We start from the raw sequence: 27,318 nt of genomic DNA, 5'->3' as shown, positions 1-27,318 counted from the left end.
AACAGGATTCTTTGACAAATGAATGACACTCTGACTGTCGCATCGCAACACACTTCCCTCCTAGTCTTGACCCAATTTTTGCAAAAAGGGTTGTAACCACATCATCTCCTTAGCAGCCTCTGTCACAGCAACATACTCTGCCTCACAACTAGAAAAAGCAACAATCTTCTACATTTTTGAAACCCAACTGATTGTAGTACCTCCCAGAGTATAAATGTACCCTGTTGTGCTCTTCCTACTATCAACATCACCACCATTGTCAGCATCAACATATCCTTCCAAACCCCTATTAGATTTTCTAAAACACAAAGCGAGACCCGTACTTCCTCTTAAGTATCGTAGTATCCACTTTACTGCTTCCCAATGTTGTCTACCCGGATTGCTCATGAATCTGCTAACAACTCCCACTGCATGTGCTATGTTTGGTCTTGTGCAAACAATCGCATGATACAACCAATGACAGAGGCATACGGAACAATTTCCATGTAAATTTTCTCATCCTCTGTTGAAGGCGACTGATCTTTAGATAGTCTGAAGTGACTAGCTAAGGGGGTAGTAACTGGTTTTGAACCTGCTAAGAACTTTTTTCACATATTCTTCTTGTGAAAGCTTGAGAACTTCTTCATCCCTGAAAATTCTCATCCAAATGATTTTTTTAGCATCACCTAAATCCTTCATTGCAAACTTTTCAGAAAACTCTTTCTTGAGCTTGTTAATCTCATATAAACTTGCTCCAGCAATCAACATGTCATCAACGTAGAGGAGCAGAATAATATACGATTTATCAAACCTCTTGATATAGCAACAATGATCAACTTCACACCTCAGAAAATTGTTACTTTTCATGAAGCTATCGAACTTCTTGTACCATTGCCTTGGAGCCTGTTTCAAACCATACAGACTCTTCTGAAGCTTACACACAAGCTCATCTTTTCCTTTGATTTCAAATCCTTCTAGTTGTCGCATATAAATCTCTTCATCTAAATCACCATGAAGAAAAGCAGTTTGACATCCATTTGTTGAAGATGAATGTCTTCTTTCACAACCAAACTCAAAATAGTTCTGATTGTCATCAATTTAACTACTAGAGAGAAGATCTCATTGTAGTCAATACATTCTTTTTGTTGAAATCCTTTCACAACCAATCTTGCCTTGTACCTCATGGTTTTGTTCTTCTTTAATCCCGAAGATCCATTTGTTGTGAAGTGCTTTCTTTCCCTTTGGTAGCTCAGTGAGCTCCCAAGTCTGATTCAACATCAAAGAGTCCATCTCATCTTTCATAGCAGACTCCCACTTAATCGATTCATCGGATTGTATTGCTTCCTCATAACATTCAGGTTCACCTCTATCTGTCAACAAGATATAGTTCAGAGATGGAGACCACCTCTCAACTGGTTTTCGATTCCTTGATGATCTTCTCAACTGTAAAACCGGTGTTTGCTGATTTACCTCTGGAGCCACGTTCTCAACGATTTCATCTTCAACAACACATTGTTCTTCTTCGACAATCGGTATATATTCAACTGAAAATTCTCTCAAATCGACTATACTAGTCTCTTCCAACTTGGAATCACCATCTGATGTCTTACCCAACACAATCTTTGTAGAGAACCTGTTCATTGAAGATAACATTTCTACTACGAACGATCATCCGATTTTGATTATCCCAGAAACGATAACCAAACTCGATATCACCATAATCAATAAAAAAAACATTTATTAGACTTTGGATCAAGCTTGCTCCTATCACATTCATTAATATGAACATATGATAAACAACCAAACACTTTCAAATAAGAAAGGTTTACTTTTTTATTGCTCCAAGCTTCTTTAGGAATTCTGAATTCAAGAGGAACAGAGGGTCCCCTGTTTATCAAATAGGAAGCAGTATTAATAGCTTCTGCCCATAAGGTTTTAGGCAGCCTTGCATGCAATCTCATGCTTCTAGCACGCTCGTTTAATGTTCGATTCATTCGTTCAGCTACTCCATTCTCTTGAGGCGTTCGGGAACAGTCTTCACCATACTGATCTCATTCACAACACAATACTCTTTGAAATCTGAATTGATATATTCACCTCCGTTGTCGGATCTCAAGCACTTAACTTTCTGATTTGTTTCATTTTCAACCAAAGTCTTTCATTTCTTGAAAATAACAAATACTTCAGACTTGTGCTTCATAAAATATACCCATACCTTTCTTGTTGAATCATCTATAAACGTCATGTAGTATTGTGATCCGCCAATAGAAGAAACAGGTGCAGGTCCCCACACATCAGTTGTTAGGATCTAGGTCGCGACTGGGGGACCGGGGTCTGGCCGGTTAGCGCCTTCACTCAACGGTTGGTGTTTAATCCGGTTAGAGATTAACACCGGGTTTCAATACTACACAAACTGTCACAAACCCTTGAACTTAGTTCAAGTGCGGAAGTGGTTTGTTTCACGTTGAAGCAGCACACACACAAGATGAATAGAACCTGATTTGAATAAGATAGGTTTGGAGTTTGCTGGGTCGGTTTTGGGATTCAGTAAGTCGGTTTAAGTGATGTTGAGTCGGTTAGAACGGTATGAATAGGTTAGTACAAATCAGTTAGAATGTAAAAACCGGCAGAAACTAAAGAACAAGACAGGTTTTTATGGATGTTCGGAGATGAAACTCCTACGTCACCCCTTCCTCTCGAAACCGCGATAAGGATATTCACTAAAGAATACACAAACACAATCCGATCGAGACTTATTTTCTGCTCGATAACACCCGTACAATTTTAACCGAAATTGTAATCACACTTCAAATAAGCACTCAAGCTCTAATTCTTAGAGAGATAAAACACAATTTGTAACTTCGGTTGTTGAAACTCTCAGAACTTGTAGCCGCATTTATTCCTCTTCAGCTCCTTCTTTTATAGGTGAAATGTGCCAACAGTCACATTTCATTTCCTTGAATCTGATTGGTTGAGCAGAAGTTCAGTGATTCAGACCTGGCGGTCTAGTCTTCCAATGTATAGGTCAAACCGGCTAGGTTTGTCTTTTACTCAATATGACAACTGTCGGTTGGACAGTTGCCTGCACCTGGAGGATTGCGCCTCTGATTTATCCCGGAGTGGAAAGATCTTGTCAGGCGATCTTCTGCAGCATGCAGATTGTCTTCAGACTTGTATGAATGTGGCAATACTAAAGTCTGTCCCTTCGGTATCATCCTCAACAGATACTCAAAGTATCTATTTGTACTGGTCGGTTGTTTATGTTAACCGGATGACTTCCGGTTTTTCCATAACTTCAGATTGACCGAATGTTCAACGATTTTGGCCTTCTGATTTGACCGGTCTTATCTTTTTGTTCGGTCAGGTTTTTGGTCGGTTGGGTTGCTTGACCGGTTGAATAACTTGACCGGTTGAGTAACTTGACCGGTTGAATTCTTTAACAATAACATTTATTCCTCTTTAGCTCCTTCTTTTATAGGTGAAATGTGCCAACGGTCACATTTCATTTCCTTGAATCTGATTGGTTGAGCAGAGGTTCAGTGATTCAGACCTGACGGTCTAGTCTTCAATTGTATAGGTCAAACCGGCTAGGTTTGTCTTTTACTCAATATGGCAACTGTCGGTTGGACAATTGCCTGCACCTGGAGGATTGCGCCTCTGATTTATCCCGGAGTGGAAAGATCTTGTCGGACGATCTTCTGCAGCATGCAGATTGTATTCAGACTTGTATGAATGTGCCAATACTAAAGTCTGTACCTTCGGTATCATCCTCAACAGATACTCGAAGTATTTATTTGTACTGGTCGGTTGTTTATGTTAACCGGATGACTTCCGGTTTTTCCATAACTTCAGATTGACCGAATGTTCAACGATTTTGGCCTTCTGATTTGACCGGTCTTATCTTTTTGTTCGGTCAGGTTTTTGGTAAGTTGGGTTGCTTGGCCGGTTGAGTAACTTGACCGGTTGAATTCTTTAATAATAACATTTATTCCTCTTCAGCTCCTTCTTTTATAGGTGAAATGTGCCAACGGTCACATTTCATTTCCTTGAATCTGATTGGTTGAGCAGAGGTTTAGTGATTCAGACCTGGTGGTCTAGTCTTCCAATTTATAGGTCAAACCGGCTAGGTTTGTCCTTTACTCAATATGGCAACTATCGGTTGGACAGTTGCTTGCACCTGGAGGATTGCGCCTCTGATTTATCCCGGAGTGGAAAGATCTTATCGGACGATTTTCTGCAGCCTGCAGATTGTCTTCAGACTTGTATGAATGTGGCAATACTAAAGTCTGTCCCTTCGGTATCATCCTCAACAGATACTCGAAGTATCTATTTGTACTAGTCGGTTGTTTATGTTAACCGGATGACTTCCGATTTTTCCATAACTTCATATTGACCGAATGTTCAACGATTTTGGCCTTCTAATTTGACCGGTCTTATCTTCTTGTTTGGTCAGGTTTTTGGACGGTTGGGTTGCTTGACCGGTTGAATAACTTGACAGGTTGAGTAACTTGACCGGTTGAATTCTTTAACTGTTCCTGCACAAGAAGTTTGTTTTTGTTAAGTTTTATTTAACCGATCTAATTTTAACTAACATCAGTGTGTACCAATTCTAGCCTTTTTTTCTTGAGCTCCTTCCCAATCTTTAAGAAACTCACCCGTTTCTATTTTCCAAGAATGCAGTTTTCACATAAATGATATTCAACAGACTTCAGTTCTGGAATCTGTCCATTTTTCAAAATAATTTTCATTCCTTTTTCGCTCATATGGCCCAACCTACAATGCCACAACTCACTATTCTTCGAGTCATCAACTACAACAACAACTGTTTCTCTGCAAGTTGAAGTCGTGTATAACGTTCCAGTTTTGTGACCTCGAGCAACAACTATTGCTCCTTTAGTCACCTTCCATGCACCATTTCCACAACTGAAATTGTGACCTTCTTCATCAAGTTGTGTAGCAGAAATTAGACTGCGCATTAAACCTGGAATGTGTCTCACCTTATTAATCATCCAAATAGAACCATTTGTCATCTTCAATTTGATGTCACCAATGCCAACAATATCCAGTGGCTCACCATCTACGAGATAAACTTTCCCACAGTTTCCAGGCACATAATTCTCCATTAATTCTTTGTGAGCAGTGGTGTGGAAAGACGCTCCTGAGTCCAAAACCCATGAATCTATCGGGCTATCAACCGATAGAAGTAACGCATTAGTGACAGATTCTGTAACAACGTTAACTGCATCATTTTTATCATCACCGTATTTCTTCGGTGCTTTGCAGTTCCTCTTTAAATGACCATGTTTACCACAATTCTAGCACTCAAATGTCCTCCCAAACTTGGACTGACTTCTCATACTTCTTGACATAGATCTGCTCTTACCTCGGTTGAAATTTCTATCATTATCTCTACCCTTGTTTTCCACATTCAGAGTAGAACCTTTGAATGTTTCACCAGAATCAATTTTACGAACCTCTTCAGCAAGAATACGATCTCTAACTTCAACAAATTTCAGTTTAGCATTTCCAACTGTATCACTAATTGCTGCCCTCATAGGTTCCCAACTATTTGGTAGAGATGCTAACAAAATTAGGGCACTAACTTCATCCCCAAAATCAATCTAAACAGATAACAATTGATTCACAATTGTATTGAATTCATTTAAATGAGTAGTGATAGAAGTACCATCAACCATTCTTAAGTAAAATAGTCTTTTCATTAAGTGTACCTTGTTGTTAGCAGATGGTTTCTCATACATATCAGAAAAAGTTTTTATCAGACCCATGGTGGTCTTCTCATTTGCTACATTATGAGCAACTGTCTTGGCTAGCGTCAATCGGACAACTCCCAAAACCTGTCTATCAAGGAATTTCCATTCAGCTTCATCCATCTTCTCTGGCTTCTCACTCAAAGGAACATGAAGCTTTTTTCCATATAGATAATCTTCAATCTGCATTCTCCAGAAGAAATAATCTGTCACATCAAATCTTCCAATCCCATGTCCTATACTGTTCTCACTTGCCATTGTTTCCAATGCTCAAATCTAGCCTAACTGCTCTGATACCAGTTGTTAGGATTTGTATCTCCCAAATCCGACCAGCTTGAAACAATATGTAAAAATACAAGAAAGAAGAACACAAGAAGATACAGATTTATAGTGGTTCATTCAAATTGAGCTACATCCACTTTAGTCACCATCAGATTTTACTATGAAGAAGAACGAATACAAAGTTTTTTTCCTCACACTTTATCTCTCTAGAATTGTTTCACATATTTGTAAACCCTTAATAATCACATATTTATAGGGTAAACATTTAGGTAATAAACCTAAATAATTCTTGGTCAGGCCTAAACCCAAAACAAAATACAAACCCAATAAACTCTATTTAACATTTGTAGAGTTTATTATAAGTGTAAGCTCCATAACTCAACAATGAACTTGTAACCTAACAAAACAAGTACAACCCTTTAACGAAGTGTGATTGGGGTGTGAATTACCGATGGATAATAGGTCGGTAACAATTAAAAGTGGTTAAAAAAATATATCAAATATTTAATTGACCAAAGTATGAGATCACGATGCTAAATATTAAAAAATATTAATCATATTTGATAGACAAAAGTGAAAGTGTATGATTACGAAATTAGAGTTTCATTGGAAAAAAATATGTGATGATATCTGTGAGAAAATGAGTTGTTTTATCAAAATGAATAAAACGTGAAATGAGATTCTATTTTTTTATTTTAATATATTATTCGTAATTTATTAAGAATTTTAAACATTAAATAGATATTATTATAATTTTTTTTTAAATTTTATTTTATTTATAATTTTATCTGTGTGCATCTTATATAAATTTTCTTAATTTTATTAATGAGTTTCGAATGTTTACAAAAAAAAAAAAAAAAATATCATCCTATTGTAGTTGAAGCGCTGTCCTTCTATTTTTTTCATCAGAATGATAAAAATATATAATTATAAATTCTATATACATTTTATTTGTTTTTTTATTAAATTAATAAATTTGATTATATATTTTTAATTAATATTAATAATTTCAACCATATATATACTTTTATTTTAAGACTTCTCATAATATTCATTAGGTATATAAATATATTTTATTTTATTCACAAAGTTGATTATATGCAATAATTTAAAAAATATAGATAATTATCAATAATATAAAGACCAGATCTTCTAAAAAAAAGCTCATAATTAAATACATATTATTTGACTCTAAGTTAATCAATTATACATTTTAAAAGTAGACTAATTCATCACTTATATGGAGGGGTTAGCGAATGTTAATTTGGATATTTATGTGAGAGTAAATGTAACTTGCAATCTAACAAAAATAAGTATAACACTTTAACTAAGTATGATTGAGATGTGGGTTGTCGATAGATAATAGGCCGGCAACATTTGAATGTGGATAAAAAATATAAAATCAAGTATTTGATTAACCAAAGTGTGAGGTCACGATACTAAATATTAAAAAATATGAAATAAATATTTGGTAGACCAAAGTGAAAGTGTAAGTTCACAAGATGAGAGGTTTATTGAGAAAAACATGTGATAAAATATGTGAGAAGATTAATCTTGACTAAATGACTAAATATCAATTAAACCTTCAATGGTCACAAATATCAATATGACTAAATGACATAGATTAATCTTGAATTTGTGACATAAAAAATTACATACAAGGTGATCTATTCATGTCAATTTTCAACTGGTACTACCTTAATTTTAGTGAGATCAAACTTTAACTTTATTGTACAAAATGCAATAAACCGTACAATACTTTATTTGATCAGAAACTAAATTACCTAAATATCTATAGAACAAACTGAAAGACAACTGAATTTACAAACTTCCACTTAACCTAGAGATTATCCATCTCTAAAACACCCATGTTAGTAGTGTGTTCATGAAAGACATTAGACGGTAGACCCTTTGTTAAGGGATCAACTATCATGGAGTTTGTACCCAAGTGTTCTATAGAAATTTGACCACTTTGTACCCTTTCATTCACAACTAGGAACTTTATATCGATATGTTTTGACTTAGTTGAGCTCCTATTGTTATTTGAATATAACACAACTGAATTATTGTCACAAAATAACCTAAGGGGTCTTTCAATCCCTTTCAAAATATGCAGCTCAGTGACAAAATTCTTTAGCCATATTGCTTGATTTGATGCCTCATAACTCTAAAGATTAAGTCATTGTTTGGAACTCTTGCAAGAGATCGCTCCACCAGCCAACAAGAGAATACATAGCCCGAAGTGGATCTTAAACTATATTGGCATCCCGCAAGATCAGAGTCAGAATACCCAATGATCTAAAGATTATCCGACCTCCGATATGTGAGAATGTAACTATTAGTTCTCTTTAGATATTTCATAACCCTTTTATCTGCCTCCCAGTGATCCAAACCTGGGTTGCTCAAATATCTTCCTAATACGCCAATTATGTACGCAATATCTGGACGCGTACAAACTTGAGCATACATTAGAATTCCAACTGCCGAAGCATATGGAATCTTTTGCATTTCTTGAATTTCCAAATTTCCTTTAGGGCATTGTTGAAGACTAAATTTGTCTCCCTTAGCGACCGGGGTATTTCCTAATTTACAATCATGCATGCCATATCTTTTAAGTACTTTATCGATATAGCTCATCTGTGACAATTCAAGAATTCCTCGAGAACGATCTCGATGTATTTGGATTCCTAATACAAATGAGGCCTCACCAAAATCTTTTATCTCGAAATTTCTTGATAGAAAAGTCTTAGTTTAGTGCAATAAACCTATATAATTTGAGGCAAACAAAATGTCATCAACATATAAAATTAGATATACATGTTTACTCCCACTGAATTTGTGATACACACAATCATCAATTAAATTCCCTCCAAAACAAATGAGAGAATTACCTTATGAAATTTATGGTACCACTAACGAGACGCTTGTTTGAGCCCATAGATGAATTTCTTTAATTTGCAAACCATATTCCTTGAATCTCCTAACACAAAGTTTTCTGGTTGCACCATATAAATTGTTTCATCAATTTTTCCATTGAAAAATGTTGTCTTTACATTCATTTGATGTAGCTCCATATCAAAATGTGCAATGAGTGCCATGATTGTTCTAAAAGAGTATATTGTTGAAACCGGAGAAAAAGTCTCTTTATAATCAATCCCGTATTTTTGATTAAAACCTTTAGCCACAAGACATGCTTTATACTTTTCTACATTACCTTTAGAATCCCGTTTGGTTTTAAAAAATGTATTACAACCAACAAACTTCACCCCTTCCGGTAATGGGACAAGTTCCCAAACTTTATTGTCTTGCATAAATTTGTACTCTTCATTAATTGCATCATTCCACTTTGCTGAATTAGAACTATCTATGGCTTGATGAAAGTTTATTGGATCATCTTCCATAATGTCAAGATTATCCTCATGTTCTTGAAGAAATACATATTCATCCGACATAGTACTTCTCCTTACTCTTGTGGATCGCCGTAATGACACTTGTTCCTCAATAATACTTTCTTCTTGAGGTTGTTGAGTTTGTACCTCTGGGAGATCAACATCGTCTTGATTTTCTAGAATTATTGCAATATTATCAATGATCAGATGAGAATCTTGATCATTGTCCATACAAATCGGAATAGGAGTCAACTCCTTGTTAATCAAATTAGAAGTTGACTCTTCCTCAAAGACAAAATCTTTTATTTGATTCTTCACCCCAAACTCAACATCCTCAAAGAATACAGTTGTTCCTGTCTTGAAAATTGACTTTAAGATGGGATCATAAAATTTATAGTCCCTTGATCATTCAGAATAGCCAATAAAGTAACTACTAACTGTTTTGAGGTCCAATTTATCCATATGAGGCTTATAAGGCTTTGCCTATACTGGACATCCCCAAACATGAAAATGTTTTAGACTGGGTTTTTGCCCTGACGAAAGCTCATAAGGGGTTTTAGTCGTTGCTTTTGTTGGCACTCTATTCAAAATGTATGCTACAGTCTTTAGTGCTTCACCCCAGAGTGACTTTGGTAAGGATGAATGGCTAACCATACTCCTCACCATATCCTGTAAAGTACAGTTTTGTCTTTCGGCTACACCATTCATGCTTGGAGAGCCCAGCATGGTGTACTGAGGAACAATACCACACTCCTCTAGGTAGTTAGCGAAAGACCCTGGACGTTGTTCACCTGAACCGTCATACCGACCGTAGTATTCACAACCTTGATTGGATTTAACATTCTTTATCTTTCTATTGAGTTGATTTTCAACTTCAACCTTAAATGACTTGAACACATCTAATGTTTGAGCCTTTTCTTGAATAATAAAAATGTATGCATATCTAGAGAAATCGTCTATGAATGATACGAAATATCACTGACCATTCCAAGATGGAGTCGGAAACGGCCCACAAACATCCGTATGTATCAGCTCAAGTATTTCTGTAGCTCTATATGCATTCAATTTTCTATCTTTGGTTTTTTTTCCTTTAATACATTCAATACAGACATTAAAGTCCGTAAAATCAATGGAATTTAGAATCCCATCTGACACAAGACGTTCAACTCTATTTCTAGAGATGTGACCTAAGCGTTTGTGCCATAATGTACCCAAATTATTATTATTTAGCTTTCGTTTAGTATATCTTGATTCCACATTCAGGGTTTCATTATATAAAGCAATTGTATCAAGTAAATAAAGATTGTCATAATGCATTAATGAACTGGTTCCAACATCCGAAGTACCAATAGATAACTTAAATTGACCATTTCCAAACAAAACTAGAATAACCATGTTTGTCCAAATAACGAATAGAAACCAAATTTCGTTTAAACGAAGGTACAATAAAAGTATCCTTTAAGTCCAAATAGAAACCAGAACTAAGCAACAATCTAAATTGTCCAATTGCTTCAACTTCTTCCGATTTTCCATCGCCCACAAAGATACGTCTTTCAGCATGACTTGGCTTTCGGTAGCTCAGTCAACCCTGTATTGAAATACTAATGTTAGTAGTAGCACCAAAGTCTAACCATCAAGTATTTTCAAGTACTGATGCTAAATCAACTTCAGGACAAACCAGATTAAGAAATGTACCTTTCTTTTCGCACAATGCACGATATTTAGTACAATCCTTCTTTAGATGTCCAACCTTATTGCAAAAGAAACAGTCATTGTTAACCTTTTTATTTGCATTTGGACCCTGAGAAGCATCACCATTCTTCCTTTTCTTGCCCTTATCCCTAAAGGTGCTTGCCAGGTGAGCACATTCAGTCATTTCTTACTTTAATCTCTCTTCCTCTTAAACACAATGAGAAATTAGTTCATTCAAATTCCATGTTTCCTTCTGACAGTTAAAACTGACCTTAAAGTGGTTGAATTGAACCGGAAGAGAAATCAGAATGAGATGCACAAGTAAATCCTAATGCAAATCAAGCTTTAGTGCATTAAGTTTTGATGCAAGATTAGACATCTCTATGATGTACTCCCTTATATTACCATTTCCCTTATACTTCATTGAGATCAAACTCTTAAGAATAGTGCTTATTTCAGCCTTATCACTTTTAACAAAGCGCTTTTCAATTTCTGCAAGGTAATCTTTATCATTGGTGGTGTCTTCAGACACAACACCCCTGAACACCTCCGGAATTGCACGCTTTATGATCATTAGACTTATGCGGTTAGAGCGTTCCCATTTATCAAATTAGCCTTCTCTACAGGAGAGCTAATAACCGTAGGAGTAGTGGGTTGCTCTGTCCGTATCGCAAGGTCCATGTCCATGCAACCGAGAACTATCTGAATGTTCTCCTTCCAATCCTTAAAGTTAGAGCCATTAAGAACTGGGACTGAACTTAAGTTGACATTAATATTCGCAACATTAGCTGAAAACATAATTTAAACTGTAACTAACATGCTCAATTCTTTAATTTTCAATCAAATTTAAAATAATCAGCAAATCCCATCCAAAATATCTAGTGCACCAATAATTCAAGTCTTTGGACAATGAAATTTAACTTCTAGTGATATTTTATTGCAATAATCAAACACTAACAATAATGCATGACAAATAACAAACCTTTCTTTGGAATGATATGATATTCTCATGTAAAAATCATTATAATTGTTAAGTGCTTATTATCACAGGTAATTGTGAACTTCGCTCAACTAGTAACCTTCCTTGGGACAATTATTTAGTCACATTAAAATTCACCATTACAAACATTCAAAATTCAAACTTAAACAAACTAAATTAGAGGTCACTTTCGTAACGTCATAACTTAACTTATTTAATTTAAATAAAGAACAATCTGCTGAATTATTTAATAAGATTAAAACCTAAATAAAATTAAAAGAGTTCGACTATTTCTTATATTAATTTAAGTAAATAAATAATTATATTATTTAGAAACTTAACTTTGTTAAAATAAAATCAAAATTTTATTTTTCTTAAAATTTTATTTCCTTATAAAATAATTAAATACTATTATTTCTTAAAAAATCCTAAATTGAATAATATTATTTTATTCGAATATTATTTCTAAAAAAAAATCTTAAATAAAAAAAATTATTTTTCCAATAAATAATTATATAATATTATTTCCTAATGATCCTCAATAATAATATTATTTTCATAAAAATAAAATATTTTTCCGAATTTTTTTTTTTATTAAAAGATAATGAAATAATATTATTTCAATTCCTATTTTAAATTTTAAAGAAAATAGTTTTATTTCATTATCTTTTATTAAAAGAAAATTAGGTAAAATATTTTATGTTTGAGAAATAAAATTATTTTCTATAAATTTAAAATAGTAATTGAAATAATATTATTTCCCAAAAATAAAATATTTTACCGAATTTTCTTTTAATAAAAGATAATGAAATAAAATTATTTTCTTTAAAATAGAAATTGAAATAATATTATTTGTCAAAATTTTTTTTTTACCGATTTTCCTTTAATAAATTTTGTTAGATAATATTAGATCGGTTAATAAAACTTAACAAAAACAAATCTCTTGTACAGGAACAGTTAAAGAATTCAACCGGTCAAGTTACTCAACCGGTCAAGCAACCCAACCGAACAAAAACCTCACCGAACAAGAAGACAAAACCGGTCAAATCAGAAGGCCAAAATCATTGAATATTCGGCCAATCTGAAGTTATGGAAAAACCGGAAGTCATCCGGTTAACATAAACAACCGACAAGTACAAATAGATATTTCAAGTATCTGTTAAGGATGATACCGAAGGGACAGATTTCAGTATTACATATTCATACAAGTCTGAAGAAAGTATGCAGGCTGCAAAAGATCGTTCGACAAGATCTTTCCACTCCAGGATAAATTAGAGGTGCAATCCTCCAGGTACAGGCAACTGTCCAACCGACAATTGCCATACTGAGTAAAAGACAAACCTAGCCGGTTTGACATACACACTGGAAATCAAGACCGCCAGGTCTGAAGCCTAGACCGCCAGGTCTGAAATCTAGACCGCCAGGTCTTAATCAATGAACCTCTGCTCAACCAATCAGATTTAAGGAAATGAAATATGACCGTTGGCACATTTCACCTATAAAAGGAGCTCAATAGGAATAAATGCAACACAAGAAACAAGTCAACGAATCCTACCCACTACAAATTCTAAGATTTATTGCAAGTTTATTTCTCTACAAGGTTTAGAGCCTAAGTGTTTATTTGAAGAGTGATTACAATTTCGGTTAAAATTGTACGAGTGTTATCGAGCAGAAAATAAGTATCGATCGGATTGTGTTTGTGTATTCCTTAGTGAATATCCTTCTCGCGGTTTCGAGATGAAGGAGTGACGTAGGAGTTTATCTCCAAACATCCATAAAAACCTGTCTTGTTATTTACTTTCTGCCAGTCTTACATTCTAACCGATTCTATCTAAAACCGACCCACCCAACTCCAAAACCGACTTCATCCAAATCCGGTTCTACCTATCTTGTGTGTGTGTGCTGCTTCAACCTAAAACAAACCACTTCCGCACTTGAACTCAGTTCAAGGGTTTGTGACAGTTTGTGTAGTATTGAAACCCCGGTGTTAATCTCTAACCGGATTAATCACCAACCTTCGAGTGAGACGCGCAAACCGGCCAGACTCCGGTTCGCCATCTGCGACCTAGATCCTAACAATTGGTATCAGAGCAGTTAGTTTTAATACTCAAGCAAGCATGTCGTTTGATAGGCCCCCAATGCTAAAAGGTGACGACTTTGCCAACTGGAAGGCACGCATGCACCTGCATTTAATCACCATGGATGACGAGATATAGTTTATCCTGTCTGAAGGACCGATAAAGATTGATAAAGACAGAAAGGACTGGACAGCTGAAGACAGGAGAAGAAACAATCTGGACAACCATGCCAGAAACCGCATCTCTAACGGTTTGAACAGAAATACGTTTTGCAAGGTCCGAGATTACAAAAGTGCAAAGGAAATATGGGAATCGGTGATTCAGATTCATGAGAGAAATGAAAGAACCAAGGAAAACAAGATAATGGTGGCTATCCAGAAGTTTGAAAACATCAAGATGAGACCGGGAGAAACAATGAGAGAATAAAGTGACCGGTTCACAGATGTGATAGACGAGCTAGCAACTGTTGGCAAGAAGTATGACAACAAAGAAGTCATCATGAAAGAGCTAAGATCTCTTCCAAGTGCATGGGACATAAAGACAATGGTGATGAGGGAATCAAACTGTCTAAGCAAGATGAAGCTACACGATGTATTCGAAGATCTTAAGGCATATGAGTTTGAAATGAGATCTAGGACTGAAGAAGAAGTCTCAGCCTCAACTTCAACCAGAGCATTGGTTACATCCACAGAACCGATTGCTCCTGCACCGACCAGAACCGCTTAACAGTTCACCGAGGATGCCATGGCAATGCTTGCACAGAAATTTGGCCGATTCATGAAGAGAAGCCAACCCACAAACAACAACTATAACTACAGTGATAAATCTAATATTATATGTTATAACTGCAATTGTTTGGGACATTTCAGGTGAGAATGTAGAAAACCAAGACGGGATGACCGAAAACCGGACGATCAGAATCACCGAAATAACTATCAACAAACTGGTGAAGGAAGTGAAGTTCAGAAAGCACTGATAGCCGATGATGGAGGAAGTTTATGGGCTCACAGTGACAATGATTATGAACTTACATGCCTCATGGCAAATGAGGAACATGTATTCGACTCTCCCTGTGATGAATTTACTAATGATGAGTTATTTAATGCACTAAATGATATGGTAGTAGAGTATAAGAACCTATTAACATTAATACCTACCCAACTGAACTTTAGAACCGACCCCATAGCACCTACCTTGACCGAACCAAAAATCATTCAACCTGATAGAATCCTGCAAACCGAGACAACGCAGGAACTACCCTCTGAGACCAAACAGTTCGAGGAATCAGTCCAAGAGCTAATCGAAGAGGATGAGGCCCGAATCCAGTATCGAATAGCCGCATGGAAAAGATCCAGTGAAATGGTGAATAAAATGTGTAACTATAATAGACATCCCAAGTGCATGTTTGGTCTTGGATACAAGAACAACAGATCCAGCAACCGGAACCATTCCAACAACATGAGGCTCACAAAGGATAACCTTCCCTTTGTAAGCTTTGTCAAGAGTTCCTTAACCGACGAAGATGAATTAAGTGCCTCATATCCGGAAGACGAATTAATCTATGTAGGTCCAACTGATTCCGAAAAATGGCTTCACCCTGAGAGAAGGAAAGCCAACCAGCCCAAAGGTAAGAAAGCCAAACCACATAGGTTAAACTAAAGACCACCTTTGAATAAGGCACCTTTAGGGAAGTACAAAGACTCCAAACCGAGTGCAGGAAAACTATCTAGAACTATAACCGGGAATGTTGTCCGACTTATTAAAGTCTGGATACCTAAGGGACTAATCGCTTGTGGACCCAAGTAAATGTGGGTACCAAATAGTTGTAAATATGTATATTTTGCAGGATATGAAGAAACGGATAGGAAACTCCGAGTGGTACCTAGATAGCTGTTGCTCCAGACACATGACTAGAAACAACAATCTCCTAACCGACATCAGAATAGAAACCGGTGCAATGATTACTTTCGGTGACAACTCAAAAGGTAGAACTATGGGCTAGGGTAAGCTTGTCCATGGTAACTGAACAATTGATAATGTACTCTTAGTTGAAAACCTACATTTTAACCTGTTAAGCATTAGCTAGATGTGTGATGCTGGATACACTGTAGAATTTCTTAAACATGCATGCTTAGTTAAAAATTCTCAAGGTATCATACTACTAACCGGAAATAGGTTAGAAAATCTATACAAGGTAGATTGGAAGAATAAAGTAGAATACCCAGTTTGCATGGTGGCTAAAACCGATCAAACCTGGCTGTGGCATAAAAGGTTAAACCACTTAAACCTGAAAACTTTAAACTACATTCGCGGGAAAAAGCTAGTTGAAGGAATTCCTGATATAGTATTTAATAAGGATAAGGTTTGTTCAGCATGTCAGATGGGTAAACAAATTAAGTCAACCTTTAAGAGTAAGGGACACATTCAATCTAACCGATGCTTAGATCTCCTTCACATGGACCTATTTGGACCGATTAGGGTCGTCAACCTAGGTGATATGCTCTACACTATGGTAGTTGTTGATGATTACTCTAGATATACATGGGTAATATTCTTGGCATCCAAACGTGAAACTGCATCAAACTTGATTACACTGCTTAAACGTTTACAAAATGAAAAATCAACACGCATCAACAGCATTAGGAGTGATAGAGGAACCGAATTTACGAATAGTACTCTAAATGCATTTCTTGATGAATCCGGTATTAGACACGAGTTTTCTAGTGCTAGGACTCCTTAACAGAACGGCCTGGCTGAGAGAAGAAACCGAACTCTCAAGGAAGACGCACGGTCCATGATAGCCGATTCGGGTATTGCCCAGAAATTATGGCTGAGGCTATCAATATTGCATGTTATACACAAAACCGGTCTTTGATCAACAAATTTCACAACAAAACACCGTATGAAGTATACTTTGATAGGATTCCTAACCTTAAGTATCTTAAAATCTTCGGTTGTAAATGTTACATTCACATAAATGGAAAAACCTACCTATCTGCTTTTGATACAAAATCCGATATTGGGATCATGTTAGGTTACTCTGCAGTCAGTAAAGCTTATAGAGTATACAATACTAGAACTTTAACCGTGGAGGAATCACTTCATGTCGTTTTCGATGAATCGGTTGAAAGCAACACTACATCATCATTTGATCTACACAACAGATTGGAAAATAACAATATTCATTCTGACAGTGAAGATGAGATCCTGATTTTCAGAAGGTTTGTCCATGACCAAATGGGTAATAATGAAACCCAGCCGGATCAAGCAGTCACACGGCAGGAAGCTGACACCTCGGTTCAAACTGAGAAAATCGGTCGGTCTGACACTCTTGTTCAGCCTACCGATATGTCTAGCCTTGATCAAGTAAACGATGATTTGGTAGACACTCCTGAACCGAATCTCAAAAGGAACACAAATCATCCTCCCGAGCTAATTATAGGTGATCCTTCACAACCCGTTCGAACTAGGCGACAAATTCTAGAGGAATATTTCAATTCCGCTTTATATCCTAGATTGAGCCGAAAAGAGTGGATGAAGCATTGTCAGATCCGGATTAGATCTTGGGAATGCAAGAAGAGTTAAACCAGTTTGAGAGTAATAAAGTCTGGTACCTAGTCCTTAGACCGAAAGATCAACCGGTTATAGGAACAAGATGGGTATTTAGAAATAAACTCAATGAAGACGGTTTGGTCACAAGGAACAAGGCCAGATTAGTGGCACAAGGATACAAACAGGAAGAAGGCATTGATTTTGAAGAATCATTTGCCCCTGTAGTTAGGATTGAAGCCATTAGGATTTTTCTAGCTTTTGCTGTTTTCAAATTTTTTAAAGTTTTCAAATGGATGTCAAAAGTGCATTTTTGAATGGTGAACTACGTGAAGAAGTATATGTTGAACAACCACCCGGTTTCAAAAATTCTGACCTGCCTAATCATGTATACCGCTTAAACAAAGCATTGTACGGTTTAAAACAAGCTCCTAGAGCTTGGTATGATACACTAACCGCATTTTTGTTAAAACATGATTTCACCATCGGTTTGGTGGACAAAACACTATTTAAATTTGAGAAAAAGGAACATATCCTACTTGTTCAAATATATGTAGATGATATCATCTTCGGTTCAACCGATCCTAAGCTATGTGATAAATTCTCAGCCTTGATGACTAACAAATTTGAGATGAGTATGATGGGAGAATTAAGCTTCTTCCTAGGTCTTCAACTTAAGCAACTCGATAAAGGAACCTTCATAAGCCAACCTAAATACACAAAGGAACTTCTAAAGAAATTTGGGATGGACACATGCTCTTCAGTAGCTACCCCAATGAGCTCATCGATCAAATTGGACAAAGATGATGACGGTCAGGCAGTAGACCTGACGGCCTACCGATGAATCATCGGCTCTCTCCTATACCTGACAGCAAGTAGACCGTATATACTATTCACGGTCGGTGTGTGTGGAAGATTCAGGCTAACCCAAAACAGTCTCATTATACAGCCGCAAAGCGAATCTTGAAATACCTAAAGGGAACTCCTGAAGTCGGTCTGTGGTATCCAAAGGACTCATCTTTTAACCTCACAAGTTACTCAGATGCAGATTATGCAGGTTGTAAAGTTGACAGAAAAAGTACTAGTGGAACATGCCAATTCCTAGGTGATCGGCTTGTTTCATGGCACAACAAGAAACAGACATCGGTTGCCACGTCAACCGCAGAAGCTGAATACTTGGCAGCCGAAAGTTGCTGTTTACAACTTCTAAGGATTCAACAACAACTAAAGGATTTCGGTATCACAGCTGAAGAGTCTCCAATATTCTGTGATAACACAAGTGCAATAACAATCACATATAATCCGGTTCTACAATCTAGAACCAAGCACATTGACATAAGGCATCACTTCATCGAGGAACATGTCATGTTGAAGCATATCCGACTGGAATACGTATCAACAGAACAACAAGTAGCCGATATCTTCACAAAGCCTTTACAGGAAGCTAAGTTTTCTCACTTTAGAAACATACTTGGCTTAACCGATCTTAGCCAGCTTATCTCTTCACATGCCTAAAAAGGAAATCAGTTCGAACAGACAAAACCGGTAGTTCTTCCTAAATTTTCGGATCCCAAATTCACCAAGGTCCCTATGGAAGAACCGCTTTGTCTATCAGTTAGAGTAAACCGACCGGTTACTTAGTGCATGCACCAATTAACTGCATCGGAACGAATGATTGAAAAACCAACCGGTTTGGAAATAGTTTACTTCGGATTATTTGGCCTCCAAACAAAAATGGAATAATTATCTATGTTTGGGTTTATCTGTTCTGAAAAGTTACCTTTTCAAAGCAAAATGGTCATACCTCAAAAGACGTGAAGATATGATATCTTTCACCGTCCAGACCTATGACTCACATCCTAGGTTGTAGACATGCTTATTTCATGCAATATGTTTTATCCTACAGTTAATAGATCCGATCACATGATACCTACTGGATAATACTATCATCCCTCCACTAATATTTAAGTTAGGTAAACATCAGACAAAATATTCACAAGTATCAACCTATCCTCTCACTAAGACAAAATGTCTCAGTTTCCAAACATCCTTCAAGTGGATTTCGATTCAGCACAAGGTACATAGCACTATGAAGTCTTCAAGATGATTAAGTCACTTGAAGACACCGGTCTAAAATACTTTCTAGATGACAAACATGTCATCTTTCCCGAAACTGTCCTGGAATTTTTCTACAACGCCAGGGTTTTCCGAGGTACACCTCACTTCGACACCCACATTTAGTCCAAGGTCGGAGGAACTGTGTTCGATTTCACAGAAAGTGACTTCGCCAGATGTTTCAATCTTCCGAAGCAAGGGCTCACCGACCTAAACGTTCTGGCTGAACTAAAGGCCGAAATTTCCTTAAGCTTCTCTCGGTCAAATCGTCCGGTAAGTGACCATGGTTCTAGGTCATCTCTGAGGGATGAATACCAGCTACTCAATGACATCATCGGTCTAGGCATCCTAGGTAAGGATGTGACCAACACCTACTGTGCTATAGTTTTCAACATGATGACGGTCATCACAACAGATACGCCGGTCAACTGGTCCAGGGTACTGTTCGATGTCCTGATCTGGATGATCGGCATTCGCCAAACCGGCCTCATCCCCCAGATCATCTGCTTACTTTTAGAACTTGGGGTTCCACTCTGTCCGGGTGAAGGACTGAATCAAGCACATGTCATAACCAAGGAAGTTGCCGACTCACTCTATGAGCGATTCGAGAAGGCCTGGAAAAGGAAGAACCGACACCTCAACTCCTCCGGCAATTAAGTAACTCCTTCCCACAACCGGTCATTTTACTGTACGCACCGGTTGTATCATTATCCCACTCCATTATGATCATTTCGGTTTAGTCTATGTTCTTTTTGGTTTCAACTATGTCCCTTTCGGTTCCATGTATTTCCCTTCATTAATAAAAAGTAACTTTCAACTTCCAACTACATGAAAAATTACACAAACTTAGTTACTTCCTAACTAGATTCTCTACCTCGAGCTCCGCAACCGGTCAAAAGTAACTCCTTTCCAAGGAGTTTTGGAAACATAAATATTCCCTTCATAAATAAGACAAAACTGAATTTCAGCATTAAATGCCCTACTTTCCCTCCAATCTTAACATTTTATAAGGAACCTCCCCTTGACAATCCAACATACCTCAAACAAATCAGAATTTCCTAAACTCTCTCTCTTAGCAAACTTGAAAGTATGTCGAGCCGCACACTAAGAAACTATCTGTGCATTGATTTCGACTCAGTCCTTGAACATGATAATCTGGAAACGAAGGAACTCATGTTTGAATCACTAATCGACACCGGTCTTCGTGATTTTCTCGAAGAATCCGGGCCTATGCTCATTCCAGAAGTACTGGAATTCTTCAACAATGCATACATAAGTGACGATCTCATTATCTCCACGGTGAGAAGGCACACCATCTCTCTAAGCGAATCCGAATTTGCTCAAATGTTTAATCTGCCCATTGAAGGGTTTTCCGACTTCCCATCCCGGGTGGGAAGCGCAACAACTGATTATTCGGAACTGTTCTCTGGAACCGAGGTGCCGGTGGAGAACTACGGTCTGAAAACCCGTCTCGCCCATCACATCCAACTCCTTCACGAGATTGTCAACCAATCCATCATTTGCTAATCTCCGAACCAACACTACTCTAAGAGGGTCTTCGACATGATGACCTACATTGTCAGCAACTCCCCCATAAATTGGTCATCAGTCCTCTTCCAAAACCTGAGGATTATGGTCGAGACAAAGAAAGGTCTCGGCTACGCCCCCCACATAAGCCGGCTCATTCTTGAACACAATTCAGATTTTGGACCGGGTACACCGGCGTGCCCATCAAATGTTCTCGATGAGGAAGGGGTGGAAGACAAGCTCTCCAGAATAATTATTACATAAGTTATAATTTTGTATCTTATGTATCCTAAACTGATTAATGTATCGGTCTTTATTATGCTCCTTTTCATTAAATGATTATCTGAATTTCTATGCTTGAAACCGGGTCAAAATCGCATTGTTATAATATCTATCTAAATGACTAACCGGCTAAAAACACTAACTACCTCGTTAAAAGACCGGTCAAAATCGCAAACCGCTTAATCATCGGTTACATAACCGTTTCGCTTCATAATCGGTTACAAGTCCAAACCGTCTAATCGCCGGCTAACCGCATAAAAAGCTCGTTCAAAACTTCCCGCCTCCCGTTTGCCGCCCAAAGCGTTTTAGAGGGAAAATTCCCGTCCAATCCTGATGTGACAGTTCTGGGCGGTTGAACTTCCAACCCGCGATTATAAATAGGGTCCTTAGCCATTTTATTTCATTCTCACGCGAATCTGCTTTCTCTCTAGCTCTCAAACCTTTCAAAACTCTCAATCCTTCGATCTTTCGTTCTATTCTACCTACAATGGGTCGCGAATCTGTGCTGTTCAAACACATTGTCCAAGTCGACTTCGATGAAGTTCGGGCGAACGGTTCGGCGGAGGCAAAGAGGGTGCTAACCCAGATCTCCGAGTCCGGTCTCGAACACTTTCTGAACGGGCCATTCATCTTATATCAGGATGCGGTCGACGAATTCTTCCAAACCGCCATCCTCACCGAGGGGACAATCATCGCAACTATATGCGGACAACGGCTCGAACTGACGAAGGAGTCGGTTGCTGAAGTACTGCTTCTACCAACCGAGGGGAGCGACTTCTCGGTGGCCACAGACGAGGAAACCTTCCAGGCGGCTTGCAGGGATCTTTCGGATACAGTGGTCCCTATCGCGGTATCCGGTAAGAGATCATCTCTTAAACCGGAATATAGACCGATGTGCGATATCTTCACCAAATCGGTTCAAGCGCGAGGAGGCAACTTTGACAGCCTCACCCGGATAAAAATTGAGATGATTTCCGGTTTGGTCAACGGCATCAAAATCAATTGGGCGAAGGTGATTTTCGCAAACTTGTGTGAGATGGTGGATCCGACATCCAATCGGTCATGGGGATACGCCATCCCACTCAGTAAACTGATGCGTCACTTCAACATAAACACCGGCCCTGGTGTTTTCCTTGACCCCAGTTAAATTATAAAGTCCCATCAGTTTATTAAACTGGAGGACAAGCAAGGTAAAAAGAAGGCCTCCGGTTCTACAAGCGGCCGAAAGAAGAAAGGAGCTAGTAAGAAAGCAGCTCCTGTCAAGGAAAAATCCGGAAGCAAGAGGGAGAAGCAACCAACCAGATCGGGTAATCCGCGGTCCGACACCTCCAACGATGAAAATTCGGCATCCAGCTCTGGCCGAACCGCTTCATAACATACCGGAGAAGATCAGTCCGGTAAAGGGAAAGGACCAATAGTCGAAGACCAATCGGTCCGACATGATGATGTTGATGCTGGCTCGGACAGACTTCGGGAGGAAGATGAATCCGCGGATGAACACACCTGGCAAACGACCGAGGACCTCGTCAGCAGAATCATGAACGAGATTCATGAGTAGGCTCACGCGGCAACCAACGTTTACTATCAATGGGCCCTGCACCGGCATCAAATATTCTACAAAAACATGCTACCGGATCTCACTGTTAACCAGAAATTCGAGAAGCTGGTTGAGATGGAGGAGGAGGTAGTCAGCCTCACAAAAGGCTCAGAGCGTCATGACCGCCCTAGGACGAAGTAGGATGGTCGAACCGCATGCTCGGTTACTGGGGCTCACCGAATACATTCGACGTCTCTAAGAAAAGCATATTCCAGGGACACCGGACTCTTCACTTGAGCTCTTGGTGTTAGACTTGCTAGCGGTCAAGGAAAGGGAACTGACCGAGGAGATGGCACATCTTAAAGCGGAGCCCGAGCACCAGGAGACGTCGAACTTCTCCAGATTTCCACTGAGGATGAGGGCGGTCCGAATCCGACCGACAATGAGCATTCCTCTCCTCAACCGGAACAGGAAATCAACACCACCGAACTCAGGACGGGTACACTGCTCACCGAACAGCGAGTCTCTGTTCAAACCGGGGATTCGGTACCGGCTATAACGGAAGATAGGGTAAAGAACCTTATCAAGGAATTTGTCAATACCGCGATTCGGCCGTGACAAAAGAAGATCAAAGAAACCGCAACCAAATCCGTCGAGATGATTGAGTCCACAAACAAAGAGCTAAAATCCGCGGTCGACCTGATCACGTTCGTTGAAGAAAATTACGGCAATACAGATCAGTTGTACAGTGGTCATCTTGACAGAACTAAGGCATTGGAAGATACAACTACGAAGCTGGTGACCGACCTCGCTTTTGCCAGCCAAAAGGTCGGTATGATGGAACAATCTTAGGTAACAACCGATCAAAGGCTGAAGAAGGTTGATGAGGACCTGGCTCAATCCGGTGCCCAAGCCGGCTCTACACTTGAGAGGGTGGTAACACTTGAAGAAAAGCATGCCAAGATCGAAGCCGATCTAAAAGCGGTCACCGAACAGGTGGCGGAGTTAATAGAGGCAAAGCTGGCTGCCGATAAGGCACTTGAGGAGGCAAATGCTCTCGCGGCCCAGAAGCTTCAAGATGCCCTGGACGAGCAGGTCCGGATTCAGAAGGAAACGGTACTGGCAGATGCGAACCTGGCCGGACATATGCAAACAATCGAGAACAGTGCACCGGCCATAGCAATTCAACAAAATAAAGATGCTATTCGGCTACTCGTCCAACAGGAAACATACAATGAGTTCGCCGAGGCTCACAAGAAGTCCAAGGCGGTTGATTCCCCTTCCGCTCCAGTTACACGAAAAAGGAAGGCTCCTTCGAAGAAGGCGGCAATTACGACACTATTGGACAGAGTTACTGACACGGTTATCGACTCTCCCAGCAACCCGGTCTCGCAGGGAAATGAAGTCCTCGAGGAAGAAGAAGTTCCGCTAAACAAGAGACCGCGAGGTCTTGCGGTAGCTCCAATCAGATCATTTGCCTCACTGGCCTCTCCTTTCACCGGCACTTCAGACGGTCAAGGATCCTCATCCAGGCCGGTTCCAGCGGTCAAGGGGAAACCAACTAATGAACAACTGGAAAAATTCTTGCCGCCCAGATCGAAGAAATATGGGCTTTCTTTCTTTATATTTCCTATGTTTACTTTAGTTTAACTTTATATATAAAGTACTTTTACCTTAGTATATTTCATATATATATATATATCAAGTATTTTTGGAAACCGGCCCACATTTGCATTCTTACATAGTTTTGAATATTTTAAATAAAATAATCAAAAAGGGAGAAATTGTTAGATAAAATATAAAATTTTTCCAAAATTTTTGTCAAAATTTTCCCAAAATTTTTCGAAAAATTCTTCCAAGTCAGTTTCCAAAAATCCGGCCAAATAAAATCTTAAAAACAACCGGCCTACATTTGCATTCTTATAGAGTTTTGAATATTTTAAATAAAATAATCAAAAAGGGAGAAATTGTTAGATAAAATTAGATCGGTTAATAGAACTTAACAAAAACAAATCTATTGTGCAGGAACAGTTAAAGAATTCAACCGGTCAAGTTACTCAACCGGTCAAACAACCCAACCGAACAAAAACCTGACCAAACAAGAAGACAAAAACGGTCAAATTAGAAGGCCAAAATCTTTGAATATTCGGCCAATCTGAAGTTATGGAAAAACCGGAAGTCATCCGGTTAACATAAACAACCGACCAGTACAAATAGACATTTCAAGTATCTGTTAAGGATGATACCGAAGGGACAAACATTAGTATTGCTATATTCATACAAGTCTGAAGAAAGTATGCAGGCTGCAGAAGATCGTCCGACAAGATCTTTCCACTCCAGGATAAATCAGAGGCGCAATCCTCCAGGTACAGGCAACTGTCCAACCGACAGTTGCCATACTGAGTAAAAGACAAACCCGACCGGTTTGACCTACACCCTGGAAATCAAGACCGCCAGGTCTGAAGGCTATACCGCCAGATCTGAAATCTAGACCGCCAGGTCTGAATCAATGAACCTCTACTCAACCAATCAGATTCAAGGAAATGAAATGTGACCGTTGGCACATTTCACCTATAAAAGGAGCTCAAGAGGAATAAATGCAACACAAGAAACAAGTTAACGAATCCTACCAACTACAAGCTCTAAGATTTATTGCAAGTTTATTTCTTTACAAGGTTTAGAGCCTAAGTGTTTATTTGAAGAGTGATTACAATTTCGGTTAAAATTGTACGAGTGTTATCGAGCAAAAAATAAGTCTTGATCGGATTGTGTTTGTGTATTCCTTAATGAATATCCTTCTCGCGGTTTCGAGAGGAAGGGGTGACGTAAGAGTTTATCTCCGAACATCCATAAAAACCTATCTTGTTATTTACTTTCTGCCAGTCTTACATTCTAACCGATTCTATCTAAAACCGACCCACCCAACTCCAAAACCGACTTCATCCAAATCCGGTTCTACCTATCTTGTGTGTGTGTGCTGCTTCAACCTGAAACAAACCAATTCCGCACTTGAACTCGATTCAAGGGTTTGTGACAGTTTGTGTAGTATTGAAACCCTGGTGTTAATCTCTAACCGGATTAATCACCAACCTTCGAGTGAGATGCGCAAACCGGCCAGACCCCGGTTCGCCATCTGCGACCTAGATCCTAACAAATTTAATAAAAGATAATGAAATAAAATTATTTCCCAAAAAAAATATTTTACCGAATTTTCTTTAATAAAAGATAATGAAATAAAATTATTTTCTTTAATAAAAGATAATGAAATAAAATTATTTCCTTTAAAATAGGAATTGAAATAATATTATTTCCCAAAAAAAAAGTATTTATCATACATTTCAACTTACGGTTTTCACGTTGTTAAACCATAACGGTTTTCACGTTGTTAAGTCATTACAGTTTTCACGTTGTTAAACCGTTACGGTTTTCACGTTGTTAAACCGTTACCTTTCAACTTATGATTGAAAAACTTCAATTTAGAATTTACCAATTAGGGTTTCTATATACAACAAACTTCAAAATTATAAAACCGATGATTTATTTTTCCCCTAAGTAATGACAAGAACAAGTCTCCCTAAATTCATGTATAAGAATAAGTGTTTCTAATTCAAGAACAAGTTGGGCTCTCATAACAATTGTTGGAATTAATTAAAATAATTCCATAATAAACTTAAATCATAAAATATAATACCCTAGATCTTCATTCTTGTTCTTGAGATATGAAAGACAAAATCGGAATATATATACCTGGATCATTAAACATGATTAGATGAAATGGTCTTCCAAAAAAGCATAAATCCTTTAGCCTTATTTCTCCGATGATGAGGATTCAGAGAGAGAGAGAGAGCGTGTGATAAAAATAAGTTCATTCTTATTTTTTATCAACCAACCTCCCTTTTATAATTTCTTCTAACTTTTAGGGACCATAACCGTCATAACAGCCTCATTACGCTAATTTCTAATTTGGCTCCTCATCAAATTAAAAATACCGCAAGGTATCCACAATTTAACATTCATAACAATAACGTCCTTAAGTAAAATCTCAAACATCCTTAGATCACATAATATTGAATTATTATAATCAATGACCATATATATATTCATTTAAATATATAAATGTCCCTTTATATTTTAACATTCT

This window comes from Impatiens glandulifera, chromosome 8 (assembly GCF_907164915.1).
Source record: "Impatiens glandulifera chromosome 8, dImpGla2.1, whole genome shotgun sequence".
NCBI classification, from domain to species: Eukaryota; Viridiplantae; Streptophyta; class Magnoliopsida; order Ericales; family Balsaminaceae; genus Impatiens; species Impatiens glandulifera.
The sequence above is the reverse complement of the archived record's forward strand: the minus strand, read 5'-3'. Positions refer to the sequence as shown.